The 17,980-nt window shown below is 54.5% G+C and overlaps 2 long non-coding RNA genes across 3 annotated transcripts; both read right to left on the reverse strand.

Moving 5' to 3' along the window:
- Nucleotides 1-349: 349 nt before the first annotated feature.
- On the reverse strand, nucleotides 350-11,237 carry LOC144370934 (uncharacterized). 2 transcript variants are annotated; one of them, XR_013431061.1, is made up of 7 exons: nucleotides 10,109-11,237; nucleotides 9,784-9,933; nucleotides 7,252-9,081; nucleotides 2,196-6,932; nucleotides 1,755-2,046; nucleotides 1,062-1,178; nucleotides 350-775 (listed from the first exon to the last, which is right to left on the reverse strand). It is a non-coding gene; the product is annotated as an uncharacterized LOC144370934 (long non-coding RNA). The 2 variants fall into 2 exon arrangements; XR_013431060.1 differs by having other exon boundaries at nucleotides 1,755-6,275; nucleotides 10,109-11,234.
- Nucleotides 11,238-13,838: 2,601 nt separating this feature from the next.
- LOC144370935 (uncharacterized) lies at nucleotides 13,839-16,560 on the reverse strand. Its single transcript, XR_013431062.1, has 2 exons — nucleotides 14,422-16,560; nucleotides 13,839-14,250 (listed from the first exon to the last, which is right to left on the reverse strand). It is a non-coding gene; the product is annotated as an uncharacterized LOC144370935 (long non-coding RNA).
- Nucleotides 16,561-17,980: the final 1,420 nt, after the last annotated feature.

A 17,980-nucleotide genomic window follows, 5' to 3' on the forward strand; every position in this document is an offset into this window, starting at 1 on the left:
CCTCCCCATTTCCGACTCCCAACCTCTCGGCCTCCCTCACCCTTCTCTTCTCCCTCCTCCTGCCTTCTCTCTCCTCCTACTCCCTCCCCGGCTCTCCTCCACCCGTTTGCTCCCCCTCCCCTCCTTCCTCCCTTCCCTTCTCCCCCGCAGCCCCTCCTCGCTTGTTCTCCGCCTTCCTCTCCTAGCTCATCCCACCCTACGCCCCTCACCTCCCTCCTCCCCAGCCCTCTCCTCCCTCCCCCTCCTCTTCTTCCTCCTTCTCTCCCCTCCTTTCATCTCCCTCCTCCTCACCCCTCTACTACCTCCTCCCCCTCACTCCTCCCTCCCTCTCCCCACCCCCTGCCCCCAAGGCTGCAGGGCCTTAGAGCGCCCCCCCCCAACACCTCCAAGTGGATGACATAATGCCGCAAACCAGAGGAGACAGGCTGGCCGCTGCCCCCACCCCAGTGTTTGGTGCTGTGGATTCTGGGTGGGGAGGAATTGGAAAGAACTGAGCATTTTAAATAGGAGGGGGGAGAAAGTGGACTGCTTCCAAAATGCTGGTGGGATCACTGTTGACTTTGTCTTCTGGTCATTTGCATTCATGACTTACCTCCCCGTGGGATCAAGAGCTGACTCATCCTCTCTTGCTGTTCCTTCATCCAGCCCTTCCATGAAGTCCACTCACAGCCTGCAGGCAGGTAAAAGGCTGGACCTGGAGCCCAGGCTCTTGGACTGCTCTGGTGCTGCCACTTTCCCGCTCTGGCCACTGGGCCAGCTTGAGACCTCTGAGGACCTTCATGGAACAGGGAAAAGAGCAGACCACTGTCACTGGTGAGTCTTAGGGTTAGGTGGAGTGACACAGGGAGAATATATATTATCATTCATTTAAAAATCATTGTTACTAAGTAATTAAAATAAATCCCAAACAGAAACCCAGAAGGTTAGGGACAACATGCAAATTAATATTGGAATTGTTAGGACTGGAGGTGTAGCCCAGGAGTGGATCACCTGCCTACCCAACACCACCTACCCAACACAGAAGAGAGGGAGGGAGGGAGACAAAGCAGCAAAATGCTCACCACTATTGGTCTTTTATCATCTAGAGAGATCAACCTAAAGAAGGAAAATGAGCACCAGATGTGACCAGGCAGATCCAACAACTCTTGAAACACATGAAAAGATACTCAGCTTCATCCCTGATAAGAGAAATAAAAAGTCAGCAAGACTGAGATACCTGGAAGATAATTCTAGGGCTGGGGGTGCAGCTCAGTGGAGAGCACTTGCCTTCTGGGGATTTGGCTCCGTTGGTAGAGTGCTTGCCCCACATGCACAAGGCCCTGGATTCAATCCCCAGCACCAAAAAAAAAAAAAAAGTTCCAAGCCCTTGCCTTCCATGTGTGAGGCCCTGAACTCCAGCCCCAGTTATAAAAATAATAATCAATCGTACGAAGGCTGGCAAAAACCAGACTCTGGCTAGTCTCATTGGCAGGAGATGAAGACCCAGCCCTGGTGGACCCTGCTGGTAGGAGCCTGAGTTGACAAAACTCCACCCCCTCAAACCTCCTCCCGCGGAGGCCATTTGGCCATATCTGGTACATCTTTAAATCTCTATGGCCTTGGGGGGTCAGGCTACCCAGCCCTGGCTGGACACTGGGATCCCCAGGATGCTTTGGTCTCCCTCTCAGAGCTTCTGACGATGGGTGGTGGAACTTCTGAAAACCCCAAGGGTGATTCTCACACACACTTGAAGCACAGAGTCCTGCTACAGATACCTTTGGACGCATGTAAAATATATTCAAGGGCTGGAGTTGTGGCTCAGAGGTAGCGTGCTCAGCTAGCACGTCCGAAGCCCTGGATTTGATCCTCAGCACCGCATGAAAACAAATAAAATAAAAAAGTGTTTGTGTCTAACTACAACTAAAAAATAAATATTTTAAAAAATATATACTCAAGGTTTTGTATTGGTTCATTTCTAACAGCAGAAGGACAGGAATAGCCCAACTGCCCATCAGTGGTGGACGGGCGAGTGGATGGTGAGACTGGTGCAACACGAGGAGTACGCAGCTGTGAAAGAAAAACAAGGACCCTCTCCGTATGCCAATATGGAATGTTCCACAAGATCTGGCACATAAACCATGCCAGGTACAGAACAGCGTGTTCAGAACACTGCTGCTTTGGGGTAAAATGGAGCACGGGTAAATAGACATTCATACCTGTTGATATGTGCATTAAACCTTCTCAAAAAGCACTCAAGAGAACAATCACAATGGCACTTGCTGAGGAGGCAAAGCAAAAAGCCCACGGAGGGGGCGGAAATGTTACTATTTATCTTTTAATTTTATTTGGAACCTTGTGAATGCATTATCTATTAAGAATATTAAGTTGCCACCAAAAAGAAGGGGCTGGCATCATGAATTTGACACCCCCTGTATCTGGGCAGGTCAGCTTCCCTGGAAGAGCCCTGTGACCAGTGGACAACTGGGAAGCCTGCTCCTGCCCCACCGTCCCTTGTTCTTTCTACTCGTTGTTGTGGGCGCCCTCTACTGGACTCAAGATGTAAAAGCATCAATTTTTTGTTTGGGAGGAAGGGTCCTGGGGATGGAACCCAGGGGTGTTTTCCCACTGAGCTATATCCTCAGCCCTTTTTATTTTATTTTACTTTTTTAATTTTTGAGACAGGGTCTTGCTTAGGGCCTCACTAAGTTGTCAATGCTGGCCTCAAACTCGTGATCCTCCTGCCTCAGCCTCTCAAGTCTCGCAGAAGCATTGACTTTAAAGGGAACCCTGCTCTGGAGCACCTTGCTGTCCATTTGCCCAGCTAAGGCAGAAGAGAAAGAGAAGAGAGAGAGAAGGAGGGCGGGAGGGGACGAGAGAGGGAGGGAGGGAGGGAGGAAGTCAGGAAAGAACTGCACACTAGCAATAAATACTGTGGCTGCGCGTGGCGGCGCTTGCCTGTAACCCCAGCTACTCGGGAGGCTGAGGCAGGAGGAGGATCGCAAGTTCAAGTCCAGCCTCCACTTAGCAAGACCCTTTCAAAATTTAGAAAAGTTTTAAAGGTCTGGGGCAGAGCACTTCCCATATTCAACCCCTAGTACCTCAGAAAGAGAGAGAATTAATAGGCAGCACACTCATCTGTGGAGTCAGTCCTTCATTTCTGTGTTCCTGGCACTGGGCCTGTGATGGCCCAGGACACCTCACAGGCTCACCCGCCTGTAGGGACAGGCATGTAAGTAAATGAACCCGCCACACAGGCTCTAAGAAAGATTTTCCTGGAAAAAGTGGTCCTCTCTGTTCTGCCTTCCTCGTGGGTCAGTTCCTCTTCAGAGCAGCGTCCACACCCAAAGGGGGACCCTGATTCAGTTCCGTCTTGGCTGCTGTGCACAATAGCACCAAGCCTTCCAGTGGTTTACGAAAAGCAAAAGAGGTGGTCCTCTTAAAATGTGACCTACAAGAGCTGAGTGCAGGCAAAGTTGAGCCAGACAATTATTCCCCAACCTTCACGCAGCTTATGGTCTAATGTGTGCTTCAGTGTGGACAGAAAAGTCAATTCTAACCCAAGGAATAAAAAGTCCAAGGTGGAATTCAGGCACAGTTTAATCAAGGCTGTGGCTTGACAGTTCTGCATGCCTCTGTTTGCCCTCCTTAGTGGATCAGTTTCATCTTCAGCCATATTCTGCCCCTCTGCTTGGCACACCTTACCCCCAAATCTGTGTGGCTGACTTCCCCTTCTCAAATGTTAGCTCCTCAGAGTGGCCTTCCCCGGCACTCCGCTGTGGAAGAAGACCCCCTGTACTTCTCCACCAGCCCCTCTCTGCCACATAGTGTCTTGTCTTCCCGCACCCACTAACCACTACCTGAAATCGCCTCTTAGTACGCGTCTGCTCTGCACTTTGCCTATCCATTCCTGGAAGAACATCAGGTCCACGGGGACAGAGACAGTGTCCCTCTTGATCTCCACGGCTCCGTGAGCCACACAAGCCCCACACAGACCCAGTTCTCTGTTATGGAGCAGCTGGATGCAGCACGAGGAGGAAGAGTCAAGGAGGTGAACTTGGAAAAGCAGAGAGCAACAGGTGGAGCCCAAGGTAGATCCCCACATTTATGATCAGTTGGTCTTCAACAGAGAGGTGCCGAGACAGTGCAGTGGACGAGAATCGTCACAAATGTTGATAAGAAAAACGAATGTCACAAGGGAAGGAGGAGGGCGGACTCCCTCCCTCTCACCACAGACCAGTGAATCCAGACGGGTCACGGGCCCCGGCTCGGATGTGGGGGTGACTCTTCTGTGGACACACTGGCGTGAATCTTCCCCACGGTGGACTGAGAAAGGATTCAGATTCTACCCCCAAACTGAAGTGGCCAGAGAATCAGAGGCTCTGAGCTCCATCAGCGTTAAAAAGGTGTGTGATCCGAAGGGCACCGCAAGAAGGTCAAAAGGCCACTCAGACCGGGAACCGAGTGGGCAGATCCTGTGTCTGACCAGCGTCACTGTCCAGATCCACGCAGAGCCCCACCAGGAAGGCGCAGGCAACCTGTTTACAAACGGGAAGGGGCCTGGGTCCGATCCCCAGGAGAGAGAGGAAAGACAGAGAGGAAACAGACTGATGGTTTCTCAGCACAGTAAACCTCAGAGCCGCCCCGTGCCTCGTGAGTTCCCAGGCTTGTTCCCGAGAAAAGCAGAAACACATCCACTAAGGTCTCACGTGTAAATATTCATAGTGACACTGCTCATAAGAGTCCCCAGGGGAAGCTCCAGTGCCATCGGCTAAGAGCAGGTAGGCCAAACGGGACGCACCCACCCAGGGGAGTATTATGGGGCCACAAAGGAAAGACGTGCAGACGGGCTGCGGCCCGCCCGAGGAACTTGAAAACCTAAAGCCAGACACAGAGACCACGGTGTGCGCCTGTTGATCTGAACGCCCAAAACCACTGCCTGGAGAAGGTTCAGAGTGACTTGTGATGAGTGTGGAGCTTCCCCGGGTCCATGCGGACCTCCTGCGGTTAGAGGAGGTGCTGGTTGGTGACCTGGTGAACATGCTCTGGAAAACGAATGTTCAACCTAAAAAGAAAAAAATCAAGGCACGCTCCCGGGTGGGGGCCGGAACTCCTGGTGAGTGGGAGGGAGGCGAGGCGGAGAGTGAACAGGTGGCATTTGAGCCTGGAAGTGGCCCTGTCCAGCAGCCCTGCAGGTTGAGACCCAGGACAGAGACTGTGCCCAGGGACCGAGTTGGAGGCCAGGGTCTGCAGTGGGACCAGGCTGTGGGCACAGCTGAGAGGCTGCGGGGTGAGGGAGGGGGAGGGAGGAGGGAACCCAGGAGGGCCCTGCTTTGTCCGAACATGGTTTGCCCCCCTCAAGGCTGGTGCTGAAATGTGGCCCCCAGCATAATGGTGCCGGGTGGCCGCTGGGTCTCTAAGAGGTGATTAGGTCACTAAGAGGATTAAGGCCTTGCTGGCAAGAGGAGGCTCCTTCCCCTGGGACAGGATTAGTTCTCACCAGGGCGGCCACAATAAGGTAAGGCCGCCCCTAGTGTCCCGCCTCTTCCCGGCCAGCCCACTGCCCTCTGCTCGCCACCAGAAGCCCTGGCGGAAGCTGAGCAGGTGCTGGACTTCCTGGCCCCCAGCTCCGTTATGTGAACCTCTTTCCTTTGTAAACCGCCCAGTCTCAGGTATTTGTTGTTATAGCAACAGAAAGTGGACAAGCCGGAAAGCCATCAGCATTGGTCAAATGTGACCCAGACCTGCAATGGTAGGAGCGGAGGAGGAGGGGCTGGGGAGGGCCTGGGGGGTGAAAGATGGTGCCTACATGTGTGTGTGAGTGAGTGTGTGTGTGAGAGTGTGTGAGAGAGAGACAGACACAGAGATGGTGGTGAGGAACCCAGGCCCTGTGGATGCGAGGCACACTGTACCGCAGAGCTACACCCCAGCCCCCCAGGATTTTTAGACCTGCTGTGGAGCCAGGAAGGGAAGAGTGAGCAGGGACCGGGACGGCAGCTTGCAGGAGCCCCTCATGCCCTCCTCCTCGGAGCCCCCGTGGCCCCTGTGGACAAGGCACACCACCCGGCACGAAGAGCAGCCGCCTGTTCTACTCGCGTGGGTCACGCAGCAACCTTGTCATCGAGCAAGGCCTCGTCACTCTGCACAGCACTGCCACCAACGCTCGCATCGGCCCGGCAGCCTGCACCTGACCACACAGACCAGGGAGCTGAGGCAGGGGGCTGGACGCCTTGGAGATGCCATTGAGCCCAGCTGGCCCACCTCAGGGGTTTGGCCTGGCTCCTGGCTTTTCCTTGCAGCTACAAATTAAAAACAAAACAAAATCCCAGCTCAGCTATAAACAGAGATCGGATAAACATAACCTGAAACTCGCTTTCTCAGCCAGGTGGCTGTCACGGGAGCAGGTGTCCCTGCGGAGTGGGTATTTATAGAAACTCTGATGTGGAATCAGAGCCCACCTCCGAGGAGACTCCTTGAAAGACAAAGCTGTGGGCACTGGACCCGGGCGGGGAAGGGCTGCAGGACGGCGCTCCCTGGCACCTGACCCGGGACCCAGCTGCCAGGAGGGGCCGCACGGGCAGCGAGGTCCAGGGCCCGGCAGGCTCTCGCCCAGCCCTGGCTCGCTGTGCCTTCCTGAGCTTGTCCCCTGCTCTGAACGGCACGCCCACGGAGAGCGCGTTCAGGATCGCCTGTGGAGACCGCGTGGCAGTTACACAGGCAACTGGTATTTTAAAAGCCCAGACCCCCAACTCCGCACGTCTGCGCACAACCTGAGACCGCGCTGCTAGATGTGGCGCCCAGCGTGAGCTGCACACGGCAAAGCGAGCTACTGATAGGCCTTCGGGTGCACAGATGCAGAGCACTGGCCGCCCGGGTGGGAGGGTGAGGAGCAGAGCAGCTCGATGAAAGCTGCCCCCACATGGACCACAGCACAGAGATCAGCCACCAGCGCCCTGCTGGGAGGAAAGAGGAGGGGACACCACAGTCCAGGGCTGGGTCACCTGAGGAAGCTTGGGCACAGAGGTGTGGCGGATGGAGGTTGACTCCAGAAAAGGGTAGAGACCCGGCCTTTCCGTCCTCCTTCCCACCAGTCTCCACCAGGGGCTCCCATTGAGGGGAGCCCCGGAATGCAGCCTGCAGGGGCCAGGCCTTTCCCCCAGCCCCCTCCCCACCCACCCCCCACAATTCCGAGTAGGCACAGCAAGGGGAGGGACAGCTCTAGCAGGTTCCAGGGGACCGTCACCCAGAACAAGGGAATAAAGAGTATGTTCTTACCTGGAGAACGGGGAGCTCCACCGTCCAGAGGAAACCAGGAGGGGACAGGAAGCCCTGGGCCCAGCCACGCTCAGGACAGAGGCTTCAGGGGGACCTGAGTCAGGGGAACTTCTGCTCCACTCCAGAGGGAGCCGTCTTGCAGCAGCAGATGGTGATCCTACCAGGGCCTCCACAGATGGTGGCAGCTACTAGCCATGTGCTGGGCTCAGTACAAAGTTCTCCCAAGTGACCAGAGCATGGGCTCCACTGGGAGGCAGCAAGCTCTCCGCCTCAGCCAGGGGCTCGGCGGAGTCCATTCTTGACCTAGAGTCTGCTGCCATTCTGAACCAGCTTCTGCTTTGGTAGTGACAAAGAAGGTCCAGGAACACAAAGGGTTTTGTGTCACCCGTTGTACTTCTACCCTTAACAGGCTGCGAATTCCTCACAGGCAGAAACATGTTGGTGTATCTGCCTGAATTTAAGCAAATAATCTATGAAAATCTGGGTTTTTATTTTTTTTATCAAAACCAAATAAAAAGCAACAACAAACAATTCCCCCCCCCAAAAAAAAAGAAAAGCAAAAAACCAAAACCTATTGCAGAAGTCCTTTAAGCAGTAATTTTCTCTAGAACATTTTAAATATGATTTCAGACACGTACAATTTTCTCTGAAATGTTTATTATCTAGTAGAGAAGGGAAAGAAATCAATGCGGACGATATGCAAATAAAGAGCCACGCCCACCTGCCACCTTAGCTCCAGTGAACGACCCCAGGGCTTTAAGCGGCTTGTGACAGCAGCACACAGTAGATAAAGGAATATCCTCAATTGAAAGACACCCCCGCCCGGTTCATCCAATGACTATAATAAGGCTTAAGTCTGTGGCTGCATATGGCGACTCTGCTCCACAGGTTACCTGTTCCCTTTCCCTGATGTGCCCGAGGGTCCACTGAAACAGGCTTTCTAGCTTTCTTCTCCAAGAGATCACACCCACCACCCTCTGCCTCTCTTTTCCTGGGCTTTACAGTAGCTGGACAAGTGAAGGAAGCCGGAATCTTCCCAGGATTCTCGAGCCCCGCCTCGCACCCCGAATGCCCCTGTTCCCACCTAGTCCCCGGTTGGCGTGCCTGGGAAACATCTTTAAGCCCTCTCGTTCCCTCCGAGCCTCATAAAGACAACGTTCTCTCTTGGCAACCTCATGTTACACAATGTATGTGCCGTTAATTAAGTCAGTGAATGGCAGTGATAAGCCCAGTGGCCACAAATGGCACCGGGAGTAAACAAGTCTAGGTACACGTGCAGCTGTGTGCAGAAGAGGGCTCGGCTGGCTGGAGTCGCACACAAGACCCGACCCATCTGCTAACCTAGCCGACCAATGAAAGGGAGGTCCATTTAAAGGGCACTGAAGAAAGAGGTGCCTCAAGATTAAAACGCGCTTAGACAGAAGTCAGGGAGCTCCTTCAGGTATCCCCTGATTGCATCCAGTTGTCCGCTCACTCTCTCATTCAGCCACGTCATCATTAGACACAGTGCACACACGGGTTGATTGGCAGGGCCAGTATCATGTGCCCACTTTATGAATGGAGAGTCCAAGGCTCAGCCAGGTGTCCACTGGGAAGCGAGAGAGCCAGGCCTCAGCCCAGATCCCCGGACGGCAGACCCTACCTGCCCTCTACTGCGCAGCGCTCTGGGGTTGGGACTGGTGGCTCCTGGGGGGCAGGCTCTCCAGTGCAGGGCGGGGTGCAGAGCAGCAGCTGGCGGGCAGACGGGAGAAGGACAGACACATGGAGTGGAAGTCTGAGTGGGGGCACTGACAGCACAGAGGAGGCACATCAGGGGGACTCTGAAGGGAACTGAGATAAGGGCTAAGTTAGAGGGATGAGCTGGGAAGTCACCACTGACCACCCAACCCCCAGGGGCTAGCGAGGGTGGGAACCGGTAGACGCCAGGCCTGAGGAGGCAGGAGGCCACTGGAGCCTCATCAGGGTCTCCTCCCCAGGCCAGAGGGCACTCAGGCCCCTGAGCCTTCCTCTTGACCTCCGCCCCTGGCCGGGCTTCCGCCTGCTGGGGCAGCTTTATTTAGCAGAGGATCCTGGGAAGGCCACCTTGAGTCCCACCCTTGGCCTCGCCTCCTAGTAACTTCCCATCCAGGGAGCCCCCTCTGGGCCTGCGGCTATAAAGCCCCCTCTGGTCTGCTGCTTGGAGCTGAGCTCAGCCTCTCTGCTCTACTGCCTTGTCTTGAGTGAAGGGTCAGCTCTATTCTCTAACTAGAGAATGATTTCTGTGTTACAGGTCGGCCCAGCAGGAGCTGTGGCCAGGGAAGGACCTGCATGACCCGGCCCCTGGAGAACCTCAGCCCAAGGCAGGGAGAGGGGAATACAGTGGGCAATGCCACGCCCCCATCTGCTGATGGTGCCCCCATTGGCTGAAACCAACAGGCCCCACCTCCTGCAGTTTCCTCCCCCTGGCACTAGTCCTCGGATCATGGACCACTGGATGGATTAATCCAGTCACTTCCCCCAATTCCCCTGAACACTGCTGCACTGGGGACCCACCTTCGACACATGAGCCTTGGGGGGCACTCCAGATTCAGGATCTCATAGTGAGAATTATTTTTTACTTTAAAATGTGAAGAACTCATGGAGGTGGGGTGTCGCTGGGTTGCAGGGCGCCTGCTGAGCACGCACAGGCCCTGGGGTCAGTTTCTAACAGGAAGAAAGAAAAGAGAAAGAAATGAATCTGAGACTGACCCGGGAGGGTGTGCTTGGGCAGGGAGAGGGCATGGCAGGGCGGTACTGGTGCCAGCCTGCCAAGATGATCCGAAGGACAGGGAAGGGTCAGGGAGCCCATTCCCAGGCCAGGGCAGGCCAGCTCTCTCACTGTCCAGAAGGTGACATCTAGGCCAGAAGAGGGACGGCTCTCCAGGGATCCAGGTTCGAGGCAGTGCCTATGTGGTGGGACTGTGGTCTTCAGTCCGCTCCGGCGGTGGCTTGGTGAAGGGCACCAGACTCCGGGATGTGCCCTCTAGGGACCCACCCTCTGCACAGCCCAGAGGATGGCAGTGTGGGGTAACGCCCACAGGCCACGCTTGACCGGCGGAGGGGTGGGAGCCACTACCAGACGTGCCCCCTTCCGTTCAGGTGGGCATCTTCATTGGCAGAAGCTCTGGAAGGGCGCTGGGGAGGAAGCGCTCCCAGGGCCAGGGCCTCTGGACCTGGGGTGCTCAACCCTGTGAACTGTGGGCCTGAGGGCTTCTCCCCAGACCCACAGAAGTCGGCTCCAGGGCTGGACGTCCAGGCTAATTAACCCTGAGAGCGGCTGATTAACCCCCGACAGGTTCGCAGCTCGGTACCCCAACTCTCCCAGCCTGGCGTGGGGTGCTCTGAGGTGTAGGCCCCCCTGCCTCTCAGACTTGCCTGTGGGAGGAAGTGCTTCCGGCACTTTCCAAATTGACTTCTTGAACTTGAATCCCAGCCTCAGGATCCGCTTTGGGGGTAACACGGACTAAGGAAAGAAGGCTTGGTGGGGGCAGGGGTCACTGCAGGCCAAGACCACCGCGGTCAGCCACGGTCCTCCCGTTCACTTCCTTGCTCCCATAGAGCCTTGGACGTCAGGGTCCAAGCCCTAGGGTCTGAGATGGGGACCCCGCACCGTGGTGTATTCAGGGAGGACCCTCAGGGGACCCTGTAAGGAGAGGAGGGGACAGCAGGGCCGGGAGAGCCGCTGGGTCCAGCTCAGCCTCATCTCATCGCTGCAGCTTACGGGAAGGGGCTGGAAAGCGCTAGCAACCCTCGAGGCCCATAGCGTCACATGGAGGGTGAGGGTTGGGAGCTCGGAGCTTCACCTTCACCAAGGATTTCCTTGTGGAATTCAAAATGTCGCTGCTTCCACCACCCGACACCAGATACCCAGCCAGGGAAGGGATCTGCTCGCGGAGTCCTCGGTCTCCCCCACCCCCTCCCCGCTGTTCCCTGGGGCACCCCGCGTTCCAGCCAGCCCGGCTCTGCCTGAACTCCGAAGCCGTCCTCCTCCCGCCCCTGGACACGCCGTTCTGCCTACCCAGGTCTCCTCTCCTCCCTCCCCTGCCTGGCAGGCTCCCACTCATCCTTCCAGATGCCTCTCCCTCTAGTTGTGTGTCAGGAGCAAATATGCTTTATCCCGGGGCCAAGGCACTTGAAAAGAAAAAGTGCTTGGAATTTGCCGCACCCACGGAGTAGAAGTAAAACCTCTGGGGAGGCAGAAACGTGTGTGAAGCTGATGGCAGCTGTAAGCCTCTGTCAGGTGCCCCGCTCCCTCTAAGGGTGGCTCCACTGTGACCTTCCTTTCACGGAGAGGAAAGGGAGGCACAGAGAGGATATGTAAGTTACACAAAGTTGCACAGCTGATAAGTGACAGAAGCAAGAGTTGCACTCAGACTGTTCTTGCAGCGAGCATTGTCTCAGCGCACTGTGCTGAAGGATCGATGGAACCAAACAAGCAAAACCCAGTTGATTCAAGATGCAGAGAGGACACCTCTGCGCCAGTCCCTCCGTGGGGGTGGTCAGGGGCTAGGACAGGCAGTTCAAAGGGTCTGGCTGTGGGTGGCAGGGACCCTGGTCCAGGACGGACACCTCCCTGGGAAGCAGACTCCCAGGACCCTGTGTTCCTTCCTCCCTTGGGTTCCCACGCTGGAGGCCAGCCTCTGCCCCCTCTTTATCTGACTATATTGCAATCACGGGCTCAGAGTATGTCTCTCCCACTTCAGACCAGGGGCTGGGCTCCACTCAGACCTTTTGGGCCAAAGCTGTCTGCCCAGCCTAGAAACAACCTGTTTTTCCTGAATAAAAGAGGAGGACAGGACTCGCCAGGCAGCAGGAGCCCTGGTGAGAACCCGGCCAGAGTCCCCTTCGGAGGCAGCCAAGCCAGAAGCCACTTCCTGCAGGAGCAGCTGCTCAGCCGTGGCAGGTACTGAGCACGCTCTGGCAGGAGTCTAAGCTGCACCCCAGACAGGCTCTAAGGTCCTGCCTCTGGGATCATGCAGGACGCAGCTCGTCAGGGACAGGGGAGGTGAGGCTGAGAAGCGTGACGGAGCTCTGAGAGTACATGTCTGTCTGTCTGTCGGTGCTGCTGGCCCACGCTGCTGTGATCCGACCTTAGAACGCTATAGTGACTCTGAGCTCAGGGGGAGCGTGCAGTGGCCAATTAGCAATCTCCGCCAGGGTCCAGGATGAAAGTGGCAGCACGCATGTTAGGTGTTTTCCGTCTTCAGGAACAGGGCAGAGGAGCTGTCGCCATAGCAGCTGCTCCTTATTGAGCACTTGGAATGTGCCAGGCGTGGTGAATGCCTTTCTCGCTCCGTCTCACTCAGTCCCGGAAAGCACCCTCAGAGGTCGATGCTCTTATCCTTTCTCCTCGAGGACCGTGCTTTGAAATCCGTGTCGTTCAGTGTCATGACTTCTGAGAGGGGACAAGGCCGTGGCCAATGTTCATCTGCATTTGCTGATGAGCTGATTGAACTCCCATCTTGCAGATGAGGAGACTGAGGCCCACAGTGGTGGGTAGCTTGCTCGTGGCCACGTGGCTAGTTAGAGCTGCCCTAGGGCAGGGGCCCAGCGCCACGTTCTGTGCTGAGAAAAACGCTCTGCGTTCTCCACCACCCAACATGGCCCCGTGTGGCTGCCGAGGACACACGGCTCGTGCAGCTGAGAAACCGAATTATGACTTTATGTGAGTCTTGACTAAAATCAAAATTGAAGTAGCCTCGTGTGACTGTGGGGACCATTTCCCACAGCACAGTTCTTTCTGGAGATGGTGACCCTAGACTAATGCAAGACCCTGGAACAAAGAGGACGCATGGCCAGGGTTCCCACAGACTCACTGAATACTTTGGGACATTTATTTACCGATTGTCCTACCAAGGGTTCAACCCAGGAGTGCTCTTCCCCTGAGCTACCTCCCCAGCCCCTTGTGGTGTTCTTGGTTTTGTTTTTGTTTTTTTGAGGCAGGGTCTTGCTAGGTTGCCCAGGCTGGCCTCGAATGTGTGATCCTCCTGCCTCAGCCTCCAGAGTAGCTGGCATGACAGGCCACCTGGCCCTGCGGGACTGTTACATTACCGTACTGTGCAGGAGCAGCGGGGTGGGTGGGGGACCCCAGTGAATGAATCTGCAGCGGTTGCACTTGAGCTCTTTCCAAGGGCTCTGGGGAGCTCCCGTGCTTTTGTGCTAGTCCTCTTGTTTGAAGTCTGAAGAGATTTGAAGACTCCAGAGGAGGCAGGCTCCTGCGGGGCTGCCTGCTGAGCCTGGAGCCCGCCCAGCCCACAACCTCCAAACCCTAAGTCTCCCGGTCACCTCACTCCTCCAGTTGACAGAGGAATGAAGTGCGGGGCCCACGCTGTGGCTGCGGCACTGCCAGCAGGTGAAGGACCTGGGCAGTGATGGCCGGAAAGCCAAAGAACATCGTCTAAAGGGCAGTGCCCGGGGAGTGCCTCTGGAGCGTCGCGGAGCGGGCCCTGTTGGAAGTCCGGTCGTGTTAATTCGTTTAGCTCTTCTTTTTTTTTTTTTTTTTTTTTTTTTTAAGAGAGAGTGAGAGAGGGGGACAGAGAGAGAGAGAGAGAGAGAGAGAGAGAGAGAGAGAATTTTTTAACATTTATTTATTTTTTCTTAGTTCTCGGCAGACACAACATCTTTGTTGGTATGTGGTGCTGAGGATCGAACCCGGGCTGCACGCATGCTAGGCGAGCGCGCTACCGCTTGAGCCACATCCCCAGCCCCTAGCTCTTCTTTTTTAAGTATTTATTTTTCAGTTGTGGTTGGACACAATACCTTTATTTTGTTGATTTATTTTTATGGGGTGCTGAGGATCAAACCCTGGGCCTCGAATGTGCCAGGCGAGCACTCTTCCACTGAGCCACCTCCCAGCCCCTGAGGGAGGAGCAGGTGCTGCCCGGCTTGGAGGTGGGGAAACCAAGTCACCAAGAAGCCAGGTGGCGAGGAAGGCGAAGTTCAAACTGCAAGGGGCCAGGAGGCCAGGGCTCAGGTCACAGGCTGTAGGAAGGAGAAGGAGGCACGTGCCACCTCAGTGAGGTCTTTTGCTCTCATGAGATGAGGGGGCCACCCAAGGACTGGCCCAGACGCCACCGTGGCTCTGCCCATTTGCTGGTCCGGCCCTCGGGAGGCATCTGAGGTGGGGACCTCGGGTCTAACAGTTAGACTTACAGGAATGCGCGGGCCAGGAACTCTAGGTGTGGACGTGAGCTGGGTTGGCCTCAGGCCTGCTTCTTTGTGTCAGCTGCGATTTTTCTAGATTACTCAGCCTTGGGGAGGCAAGCTGGGCCAAGGACGAGCCTTTGGCTGGCAGGAAGTGGTGTTTAGAGTGCAGCTCCAGCCCCTGGGCTCAGCCTCCTCTTCCAGGAGCTAAGAGGACACAGAGGCCAGGTGGCGCAGAGCTGCGGCTCCAGGAGGTTAGCACGGGCTACCCTCGCAGCCCGCTCGTCTTGGGGAGCCTCACTGGGCTGAGAGGGGGCCCGAGAGGTACTGGTCTCCAGCCTCGGTTCAGTGACACTCTCTGCACCAGGTGTGGGCACGGCCCTGGGGGTCCTTCCAGTGTGCGTTAACTGTTCCCTGGACCAGGGTACCTGTACTAGTACTAGTCTTGGGTCTCAGCCTGGGTCCCTCGTACTAGTCTTGGGCAGTTCCCACCTCAGTGTCCTCATCTGGACGGTGGGGGTAAAGGCAGCCCTAAGCCACAGGGTCACCTGGAGGGTTGCAGCATCTTGCCTGGGGCTTATGCGCTAATCACCGTGACTTGGGCTCCCCTTGCCCACCTTCCCTCTCATTCTCCCTTCCTCATATCCAGCTGATAGGCTTCTGTGCCCCAGTCCTCTTCTGTGACTGTGTGTGTGTGTGCGTGCGCGCACATATGTGTTGCTGGAGATGGAACCCAGTACCCTGAACGTGCCAGGCTAACACTCTACCTCTGAGCTGCACCCCCAGTCCCACCAGATCACAGGTGCAGACCAGGGACCAGTGGGGGTGTCCAAGGAAGCAGAGCATCAAATGGAGAGCGAAACCCGCTGGAAAGGGAGGAAGAGGAGAGGAAGGGCTTTGTCCTGCCTCCTTATTTGTGCGTGGTGCAGGGACTGAACTCAGGGCCTTGCCTCCCACATGCTAGGTGACCAGTCTACTACCGAACTACAACATCAGTCCCTTTTTCTGCCCTTTGGGGCACATCTTCATCCTGCACTGCAAACTGTGGAACTAGCCCTGGTTCCATCTGAAGGTTCCTGCATCTCAGGAGTGACAGTAGGGAGCCACTGTCAGTGGGCACCCATGAGGACCCTCTGTTAGGGAAGGAGCATGGTTTACACCCTTGTAAATATATGCTCCTTCTGACCCAGCTCTTCCACTCCCCATTGGAGAGATGCAAAAGGAAGCATGTGTGAGGACGTTTCCCCCAGGGCTACTTAGAACAGTGGGACTAGGGGCTGGGGTTGTGGCTCAGTGGTAGAGCACTTGCCTAGCATGTGTGAGGCACTGGGTTCGATCCTCAGCACCACATAAAAATAAATAACTAAATGAAGTTTTTTTAAAAAAAAAAAGAACAGTGGGACTAGCGGGATGCCCAAGGAGGGAAGGTCAAGTGCGTACTCCATATTGAACGATTAGACTCAGCTGCTAGGACTATATCATAGAACATTATTGACATGAGAAAAACTCATATTTTCAAAGAGGGAACAGGCTATCAAAGAGCATGTACCACCTGATATTTTTATGATGCCTAGGGAATATGAATAGGGAAATGTTGGGCCCCTTGATCCTTAAGCACTGGCAGCTGTTCTCGGGTAGTGACGGGCTCCAAGCCCCCTGCATGGAGCACACATCGCTCTCCAGTGCCCAGGGGCGCTGTGGTGCAGAGGGCCAAGCCAGGCCTGCAGATGCTGGAGGTCAAAGCCCAGCTCTGCTCCACAGAAACTCTGTGACCCCGGGCATGGCATTGAACTTCTCCAGGCCTCAGCATCCCCATCTGTAAACAGGGAAAGGAAGGATCCCCCATCACAGGGTGGAGGAGACAAATGGGTTAAGAAGTGCAGGGGACTGAGAGCGACGCCTAGTGCACAGTAAGCTTCAGGTACCTACTGGTATCATTGTCACAGTGAAGAAGTTACCTAAGGGGCCAGGTGCAGTGGCACAAGCCTATAATACCAGCCATTTAGAAGGCTGAAGCAGGTGGGTTGCATGTTCAAGGCCAGCTTCAGCAGCTTAGTGAGGCCCTAAGTAACTCAGTGAGACCCTGTTTCAAAATTTAAAAATTTTTAAAACGGGCTAGGAATGCAGCTCAGTTGCTAAGCCCCACCCCCACCCCCCAGTTCGATCCATGGTACCAAAAAAAATTATGTCAGGGGAAAATATTGAGAGACAGTATTAAACTCTTTTCCTTTGGATAATGTAGACATGGGTAGGGGTTTTTTCTTATAGACTGTTCCATATTTTCTAAGTCACATGAAGCACACATTACTTTTTTAATTGGGGGGGAAATGTTACTGAAAGAAAAAAGGGAAGGGCTTTTTACTTATTGTTGGGGAAATGAAGGATGAAATCAGGTGCACAGAGTCACATGCTTTTCAGGCCAAGGTCATGTGTGGATTCCTGAGCTTGATCTCCTTGGTCTGTCTCTAACCTCCACCTGGGCTACATGTCTTCTCCTCATTAAGAACTCACACCTGCCAGGCACAGTGACACAGCCTGCAATCCTAGTGACTCAGTAGGCTGAGGCAGGAGAATCTAAGTTCAAGGCCAGCTTCAGCAACTTAGCCAGACCCTAAACAACTTAGCAAGACACTGTCCCAAATAAAAAAAAAAAATTAAAAGGACTGGAGATGTGGCTCCATGGTAGAGTGTCCCTGGGTTCAATCCCCAGTACCAAAACAAAAAACAAAACTCAACACTTGTAAGGTAAGGCCGATGTCAGTGCTGAGTTACAAGCTCTTAAGATACCTTCAGCTAATATATATAAATACACACACACACACACACACACACACACACACACGCATACATATATGGTCTTTAGCTAATCTTGATAGATTCCATAAAAAGAGGTTCACATATTTCTATTAATCAATTTATGCTTACATATATGTGTGAATACATATATAGGGCGGGGAGGGAGAGGCAGAGAGACTCTTCAGCTGTAAACAGATTAGGTCCCATTCATAGCACTGAGGCTAATCTGAGATTAGGTCCCATTCATAGCACTGAGGCTAATTGCTAAGTTACTTATTTGCCTCTCTTCCTGGAATCCTGGGAGTTTCTTCTTCATATTCCTGGCATTTCCATTTCTTTTGTTTTTGAGACAGGTCTCACAATGTTGTTCAGGTTGGCCTTGAACTCCTGCACTCAAGCAATCTTTCTGCCTCAGCCTCCACAGTGGCTGAGACCACAACCATGCACCACCACTCGGGATCAATTTTTGTTTCTAAACAAATGAATGATATTTAACAAAAATCCCAATCATCAAAAGTGAAGAAACAAAAAAGTCCCACAAATGCAAGTTTTTACAGAGAGGAGGGTATAACAGACAGTGAGCTGAACTGGGAACCAGAAGACCAGAGCAGACTGGCCCTGCTGTTACTGACCCGTTCACAGATGAGGATGCTGAGGCTCAGGAGGCAAAGCTCACTCAGAAGAGAGCCAGTGAGCTTGATTTAGGCCACCCCGTCCTTCCCCAACACTGGAGATGATGATGATGTGGCTACCTTGGCATGGAGGAGGCAGC

The sequence above is a fragment of the Ictidomys tridecemlineatus genome, chromosome 15, assembly GCF_052094955.1.
Source record: "Ictidomys tridecemlineatus isolate mIctTri1 chromosome 15, mIctTri1.hap1, whole genome shotgun sequence".
NCBI classification, from domain to species: Eukaryota; Metazoa; Chordata; class Mammalia; order Rodentia; family Sciuridae; genus Ictidomys; species Ictidomys tridecemlineatus.